Source organism: Ochotona curzoniae, unplaced genomic scaffold, assembly GCF_017591425.1.
Source record: "Ochotona curzoniae isolate NIBS_2020 unplaced genomic scaffold, NIBS_Ocur_1.0 contig_520, whole genome shotgun sequence".
Classification (NCBI taxonomy): Eukaryota; Metazoa; Chordata; class Mammalia; order Lagomorpha; family Ochotonidae; genus Ochotona; species Ochotona curzoniae.
Genome location: NW_024466457.1, coordinates 772315 through 780502, shown reverse-complemented (window position 1 = coordinate 780502; position 8188 = coordinate 772315).

The window sequence follows — 8188 nt, the reverse complement described above, 5'->3', positions numbered from 1 at the left end:
GCTCTGCACTGTCAGTCCTCCCGTGGCTGCACTATCATGGGGAATATGGGATGTGAGCATCTGAGCAGGGATTTCTCTCCCCAAGTCACGACACCCACCCTTCCTGGTTACCTTCGGCCACTGCGCAGTTCTCTTTTGATTCTAACTCCAACTCATTGAAAGCCCTTCAAACTCTAACCCCCCATGCATCTTCCCAACTTCAGCTTCTACCACTCTGCCATTGTGGGGATGAGGCAAATCAGCTCTCAGCATATGTTCCCGCCTCCAGCCAGGAAGCCAAAAACCTAATTTCCCAGCTGGAGTAGCTGGAGCAGTACCTGCAAAGTGCACACTCACTTGAGATCTAGAAGCTGGAAGGGAAAATGAGGCTGCTGTCTTGCTGCTCTGACTCTTTCTGCTGGTAGGCAAGGCTCCAGCCATGGCGTATTTCCTAGAGCAGCCCTGGCGTCCATCCCGTAGCAGTGGGAGCAGAGAATCCTTGAGGCAGCTCTGAGCCTGTGTCCTTGACCATGGGCCTGTCAGCCCCTCTTGGGAAATCATTTCTGTGACTCTCTCTTAAATAGGGAGGGGCCCGGCGCCGTGGCCTAGTGGCTAAATCCTTGCCCTGCATACACTGGAATCCCTTTTGGGCCCTGGTTAATTATCCCAGCTGGTCCACTTCCCTTCCAGCCCCCTGCTTGTGGCCTGGGAAAGCAGCGGAGGACAGCCCAAAGCCTTGGGACTCTGTACCCACCTAGGAAACCAGGAAGAAGCTCCTGGCCCTTGGCTGGCCATTTGGTGAGTAGAACCAGTGGATGGAAGATCTCTGTCTCTCCTCTCTATAAATCTGCCTTTCCAAATTAAAAAAAAAAAAAAAAACACCAAAAAATCAACTGTCAGGGCAGCAATGACATGGCACAGTGGGCTAAGCCACTGCTTCCAACAGTGTAACCTAGAGAGTGCCAGCTGGAATCCTGGCTGATCTCCTTCAGTTTCTTCATGTGGTTACAGATGATATATAAAATTATCCCTATGGAGACAGAGACACAGAGATTCCTTTGCAAGGCCAACAGTCCTACAGGATTAGGACCTGCTCTGAGGGTCTCATGGGACCTAACAGCCCTCTCCCCAGTCACTTCTGTGGGTTTGGTTTTCAACATGTGAATTCTCTAGGGACACAATGGGCCCTGGTGCACCTGTGTTACAACCTTCTGCTTAAGACACCCTCAGACTACGCCCCCCTTTATTCCAAACCCTGACTTCCCCCAGGAACAGCAGGTCACTTTTTGGCAATTTCATTCTCCCAGGGAGTCCCTGTGGGGTGGCCCTCCCTCCTTTAAAGTTTCCCTAATTGGGCCCTGCAGCCATGGCCTAGCAGCTAAAGTCCTAGCCCTGAACCCACCAGGATCCCATATGGGCACCAGTTCTAATCCCAGCAGCTCTACTTCCCATCCGGCTCCCTGTTTGTGACCTGGGAAAGCAATCGAGGACGGCCCAAAGCCTTGGGCGCCCTGCACCCGCATGGGTGACCTGGAGGGGGTTCCTGGCTCCTGGCTTTGGATCGGCGCAGCACCGGCTGTTGTGGTCACTTGGGGAGTGAATCATCAGATGGAAGATCTTTCTATCTCTCTTTCTCTCTGTATATCTGACTGTCCAATAAAAAATAAATAAATCTTTAACAAAAAATGCTTCCCTAATAACACCATTCCCATCCTTTCTTTGATTTTGCTTTTTTCTAAAGGTTGAGATTTGGTTAAAGGATTTCTTTCTTTGAAAGGCAGAGTGGCAGAGAGAGAGATCTTTCACCCACTGGTTCGGTCCCCAAATGGTGAGAGGAGGTGGCTATAGATTGGCCACGCTGGAACTGCATCCAGGTCTCCCACATGGGCGCAGGGGCCCAGGGTCTTTTGTCATCCTTTGCTGCCTTCCTGGGTGCATGAGCACGGAGCTGGGTGGGAAATGGAGCAGCCAAGCCCTGAAAAGGTCATCTCTGGATGGTCTGAATGGTGGAGGCAGGCCTTGGCATTTGCACACACGCAGGTGTTTGGCATCCAGCAGGAACTCATGGAAAATGGAACCAAATTAGTGTTCTCAGAAGCAAGCCAAGGTCTAGAAAACAACTCAGGTTGGACACTCAGGCCCTAAACAGCCAAGTTGACCCCATAACCCCTGGAGCATGCGTCCCACCAACCCCTGGACTCCACCGTTTTTGGCTGGAGAAGCTGAGAAATGAGTCTGTTGTCTAAGGGTCCAGCTCTACAACCTCCTGTTTTGACAAGACTTTCTATTGAAACTACACTTCATTTTTTCTTCCATTTATTTGAAAGTTAGAGATCTGCTGGTCCACTGCCCCAAATGCTAACCACCACAGAGGCTGGACCGACCGGGTTGCAGCCAAGAGCCAGCAGCTCTGTACAATTTTTATATTTTAGAAAAAATTAACTCCGGACTAGGAAAATCCTAGCTGCCTACTATCCTGTCTACCTCCTCACACACCAGCAGTTCAGCTGTGGTTTCCTGGGGGGAGGGACCCCTGGGTGGGGTGCCCTGGGGGGTGGCAGGGACCCAGCTACTGGAGTCATCAGCACCTGCCCAGGAAGCCACCAACCCAGGCCCTGTGCCTGCCCTGGAGCACACACATAACTGCAGTGTGTTCTGGCCGAAGAGGAAGGGACCGCAGACCTGGGCCACCTCATGCTTGGGCGCTGGCCCTAGTGCTCAGTAGCACCTTGAGTGGGTCTGAGTCCTGGTTGCTCCATTTGCAGAGTGGGCATCTTATGTGTGTCCTGGCCCCTGAAGAAAGGATCCCATGAGAAGGATGCATTCGCAGGCATCCTTGCTTGGGGAGGTGCCCACTGCCCCGTGGCCTGGCAGCAGCCCATCAGGCAGGGGCCACCACGGGGGCCCCAGCACAGGCAGCCCGGGGCACTGGGTGGTGTGCACGGAAGGAGGGGTGGTGTGCCGGGGATGAAGAGGGGTGGGGAGAATAATGGGCCCGGATTCAATTTGGCTTCCTCTTTGCGTTCCTTTGGACAGGCACCCAGAGCTTTGTGAGGTTAGACTTCTCTGAGAGGGGGATATTAATCTTCTGGAAGGGGTGAGGGATGGCTGGAGGCCCAGCAGGAGTCTGTCCTGGGCCGCATCGGGGAGGGGCGTTGGAGCAGGAAGTGGGTCCAGAGCTCAGGGCAGGTGTCAGTCCTCTCTGGCCCACACCATGGGGTCTCAGGTTGCTGGGTCACACATTCTGCTTAACTCTTGAGGAACCTTGGGACCCAGGGCAGGGCTGTGCAGAAAAAGAGGGAAGTGCAGATCAAAAATCTCAGTACAGGGATTTGGCCCCCTCTGGAGCGGAGGCTGACGGGCTGGCTCCCCCCGGCCCTGTCCTTAGGTCCCTGAGCACTCCAAAAGGACGGACACCGGCTCTTCAGGATGCCAAAAAAAGGACAGCCTCTCCTAGGATTTGGAGAGGGCGTCCTGCTGAGGCAGCTTGGGGAGGGGGAGCGCAGGTGGCCCCAAAGGTTCCCGCAGGCGGCTTGGGGTCAGGCGCAGCTCCTCCGCCCGCAGCTGTGGCCCCGGGATCCTCCCTGCCTCAGCCCTTCCCGGCGAGAGCCTGCTGCGCCAGGAATGAGAAGAATCTCAAGTACAAACAGATCTCCCAGCGGCACCCCCGGCTCCTCTCCCCGAGCCGCCGCTCCTCCTCGCCAGCGCCGGCGGCCCCGGCTTCCTGGAGCGGAGGCTGGGAGGCAGGCCTGGGATTTGGGCTGCGGGGCAGGGGGCCCCAATAGGGGCCCTTTTGGCTGGAGGAGGAGGGAGAGGAAAGGTGGAGGGCACTGTAGCACCCTTGTGTTCCAGACTTTAAATCAGAACCTGTAACACTGTACTTGCCAGCACCCTGGAGCCCGGGAATGGGAGAATCCAAGCCCAGGAGGGTCGAGCAATTCCCCCCTCCCCCCCGCCATCTTTTCTGGCCACAACCTAGAAGGAAAGTGAGAGGGGAAAAAAAAGTGCCCCACAGCAGCCCCCCCTCCCCTCTCCTTGGCCCGGGTCTCTTCCTGTCTGCAACGCTCCGGAGCGGCCGCCCCTCCCCGCCTGCCCGCAGTCGGGCCCGGCCGCGAGGAGGTGGGGGCAGGGGCCGGATTCCGAGCGCTGGAGAGAGCCAGGGGGCCCCTCCTGCCAGCCACACTTCCCCAGGCCCTGGCCTCCTGCCCGCTGTCCCCCTGCGGCCTGGACCCAGCCGGGGGCCTGGGGGATGCCCACGCGCTGGGCCCCGGGGAGGCGAGGCGGCCGGAGCCCGTGGGCAGGGGTGACCTCTTGGCGGGGTGGCTTTCTGCAGCTTGTCCGATACAGCTCCTGCCCAGGATGGCATAGAAAGGCCTGGTGTCCACAGCGGGTCGGAGGAGGCAGCTGAAAAGGCAGCTTAAGGGCTTCCTGCTGGGTGAGATGGATTAAGGGCCCGTGGGGAGGGAGCCGGGCGCGAGAGGAAGGCGCTGGCTCGTTGCCGAAGCTGGAGCCTGGAAGCCTAAAGCCTCTGGGAGCAGGAACCCCTGCGGATCTGACCGGCCGGCGGGGTTAGTGTCCTCCGCCTGGCTCAGGGAATAGGACGATAGGGCCCGTGGGACTCCCAAGACAGAGGGGAGAAGGAGAGGGCGCCTGCCCCCACTCCCCGCAGGAGGAGGCAGACAGAAATGAGCCTGACCTTGCTGTTACACCTGTGTCTGCTGGCCGCCCCACTCCCACCCCCAGCCTTAGAGTGAAGGTTTGGGGGGCCGGATGGGGACCGTGAGAAGTCCTTCTACCCTCCTGCCAGCCAGAGAAGAGAACACAAGAGAAAGATCTTCCAGCAGCTGGTACACTCCCCAAGTGGCCAAAATGACCAGAGCTGCACCAGAAGCCAGGAGCTTCTTCCCAGGTCTTCTACGCGGCACTTGGACAATCCTCTGCTGCTTTCCCAAGCATACCGGCGGGGAGCTGAGCTGGAAGTGGAGCAGCCAAGAATTGAACTAGGGCTTCCAAATGGGACAGCAGCAAGGCAGGCAGCAGCAGCCTAAGGCTGTCACCCTCATGCCTCCCCACTCCCCATGAAGACCCCTCTGTGTGTGTTTGTATGCTTTCCACAAACCAGGGCTGTTGTGCGGAGCCTTTTGCATTGTCTCTATATGTGTTCACGGGATTTTAAGATGGTTTTGTCCCCATTTTACAGATGGGAAAGTTGAGAGGTTCAATAGTTGTTTAATTTGCCTGAGTGTACAGAAGTTCATAAACATGGGGAAAGTAAGATGGTCAGAGGTCTTTTTTTTTTTAGATTTATTTATTATTTTTATTACAAAGTCAAATATACAGAGAGGAGGAGAGACAGAGAGGAAAATCTGCTATCAGGTGATTCACTCTTCAAGTGACCACAATGGCCGCTACTGCGCCGATCCAAAGCCAGGAGCCAGGAACTCTTCTAGGTCTCCTACGTGGGTGCAGGGTCCCAAGGCTTTGGGCCGTCCTCAACTGCTTTCCCGGGCCACAAGCAGGGAGCTGGATGGGAAGTGGAGCAGCCAGGACCAGAACCAGCGCCCATATGGGATCCTAGTGCATTCAAGGCAAGGACTTTAACTGCCAGGCCACAAAGCCAGGCCCAGCCTCATTTCATTTTAAGTACACAGCTGGTTCCCTAACTTGTGAACTGTGCTGAGGGGCGTGGCCTTGGCTTAGGGAATAAGAAGGAAAGGTCAGGACCCCCCCCCCTTTGTTTTTTTAAGGTGCAGGAGCCAGGTCTGACTTTTCTTGGAGTCTTAGAGAGGGGACATTGGGCTCAGGGCCACAGGAGTTCCTCTCCCCCCACTTCCCATCAGTAATTCCCAATCTTTGCTTGTGGAAGAAAAGGCACCCCATAAAAACCAGAGGAACATGAAGCCCCTGGCAGAGGTGAGGGCCAGAGAGGTGAGCGGCTCAAAGCTAAGGAGGCCCTGGACTGGGTCCTGGCTTCCAATAACCAGGACATCCGTATGTGCCCAGAGCAGGAGTGGACGGAGTGTCATGGAGAAAGGCAGCTTGGGTGGGGAGAGGGACCAGAAATGCCGCCCACTGTCTCGTAAGTGGTTTGCTCCCCCCACAACTGTGATGGGGGCTCTAGGGAGAGGCCTCAGCTGTGCACTGCGCAACCCCCATCCCTGCAGGAGCACCCCCCAAACATGAAGCCTGCCCCTTCTGATGGCAGAATCAGGACCGCCCCCCTCAGGCCTTGGCCCCCTCTCCAGGGTCTAGCCTCCCTGTTGGCGTTTTCCTGGGTCCTGCTCCTTACCTGCCTTGGTCTTCGCTAGACCTACTTGCTGCTCAGGCCCTTGGGCAGAACTTGCACAACCCTTTGGGACTCTGCCTGGAAACTGCATCCCCAGCAGGTGTCCTAGGGGGTCATCCCACCTCTGGACTCCTGCCCCTTCAGTCTCAGAGCACACAGCCCATGGCTTCCCTGGCACATCTATTCTGCCTGTCCTTGACGGGCAAAAGCGCAAAAAGCAACTGTGCCCCCTGGAACTAGAACGTGTGTTTCCCCTATGCCATTGAAAACACTTGCAGAGGGCCCAGCAGCGTGGCCTAGTGGCTAAGGTCCTCGCCATAAACGTGCCGGGATCCCATATGGGCGCCAGTTCTAATCCCAGCAGCTCCACTTGCCATCCAGCTCCCTGCTTGTGGCCTGGGAAAGCAGTCCAGGATGGCCCAAAGCCTTGGGACCCGGCACCCATGTGGAGACAAAGAAGAGCTCCTGGCTCTTAGCTTCGGATTGGCTCAGCTCTAGCTGTTGTGCTCACTTGGGGAGTGAATCATTGGGTGAAAGATTTTCCTGTCTCCTCCTCTCTGTATATCTGCTTTTCCAATAAAAATAAATAAATCTTTAAAATATATGTATATATATTTAAAAAGTGTTAGAAACATATTCTGTGCTCCGGCCAGCAGAGCCAGTAACGTGAACACGGAGAGGGTCTGGGGATGAGGCACCAACAGGAGACCAGTGATGGTGGAAGTCTCCCCAAGCCTCCCTTTACTCCAGACAATAGGATGCCAATGAGTCTGATTAGACCAGGTGCTTTTAGCCACAAGCCTATTTCCTGTTACTGCTCAGCTTAAGGAGTGCTAATCAACTCCTTAGCCCCCAGCAATTCTGCTTCAGACACAACCTCAGGGGGAGGAGAGCCGAGGGTGTAGGTCAGGACAGAAGTTTCTCCCAGCCTAGAGAATGGGTTCTCTGGACTCTAGAACACTCAGAATGGGCCAGTGTGATGGCTCTATTGGCTAATCCTCTGTCTGCAAGCACCGGCATTCCATCTAGGCACTGGTTCCTGTCCTGACTGCTCCACTTCCCATCCAGCTCTCTGCTTGTGGCCTGGGAAAGCAGTAGAGAATGGCCCAAAGTCTTGAGACCCTGGAACCAAACAGCTGGATGTGACCACTGGCTGTGTGACCTTGGCCTTGTCCCTTAATTGTTCCATCTGTGAAATGGACCTGCTGGCCCTCACATGGTTGTGAAGACTGTATATGAAGGGCTAGGAGCCATGCCCGCACGCAGTAGGTGCTTGCCGCTCCTCCCCCATCAGCTTGCTGATTGAGTCTGAGTGCTTTACTCTTTAGCCGGCTCATGGTGGGACAGGTGTTGGAAGGGGACCAAGGGAGAGGTGGGTGGAAGGGGAAATCAAAGCGCACAGCTGGGCTTCCAGGGGTTTACAGCAGCCTAGGCGTGGATGAGTTGTGTCTGAGAGAAGGGAGGTTATGGGGGCACTTTGCACCACGCAAGCAAAGTGGGGTCCCTTTGCACAGGACGATATAGGTGCTGCATTGTGAGGCTACAGCGCCCTCTGCTGGAGCTAGGCAGCCTGAGCTCAGCCGTAAGAAGGCGGGATCCCGGGGAAGGGAGGCACAGTCTTCACCTGGGGAGGCGAGTTCTGTGCTGGCTCTGGGCTCCCCACTCTCCAGAAATCCCACCTGCCTCCCCCCTTGTCAGACTGCCTGGTGGTTCCTTTTTTTTAAATCTAAGATTTATTTTATTATTGGAAAGTCAGATATGGAGAGATGAGAGACAAACAGGAAGATCTTCCATCTGCTGATTTACTCCCCAAGCAGCTGCAGCAGCCAAAGCCCTCAGGAGCTGCTTCCAGGTCTCCCATGCGGGTGCCGGGTCCCAAGGCTTTGGGCCGTCCTTGACTGCTTTCCCAGACCTCAAGCAGGG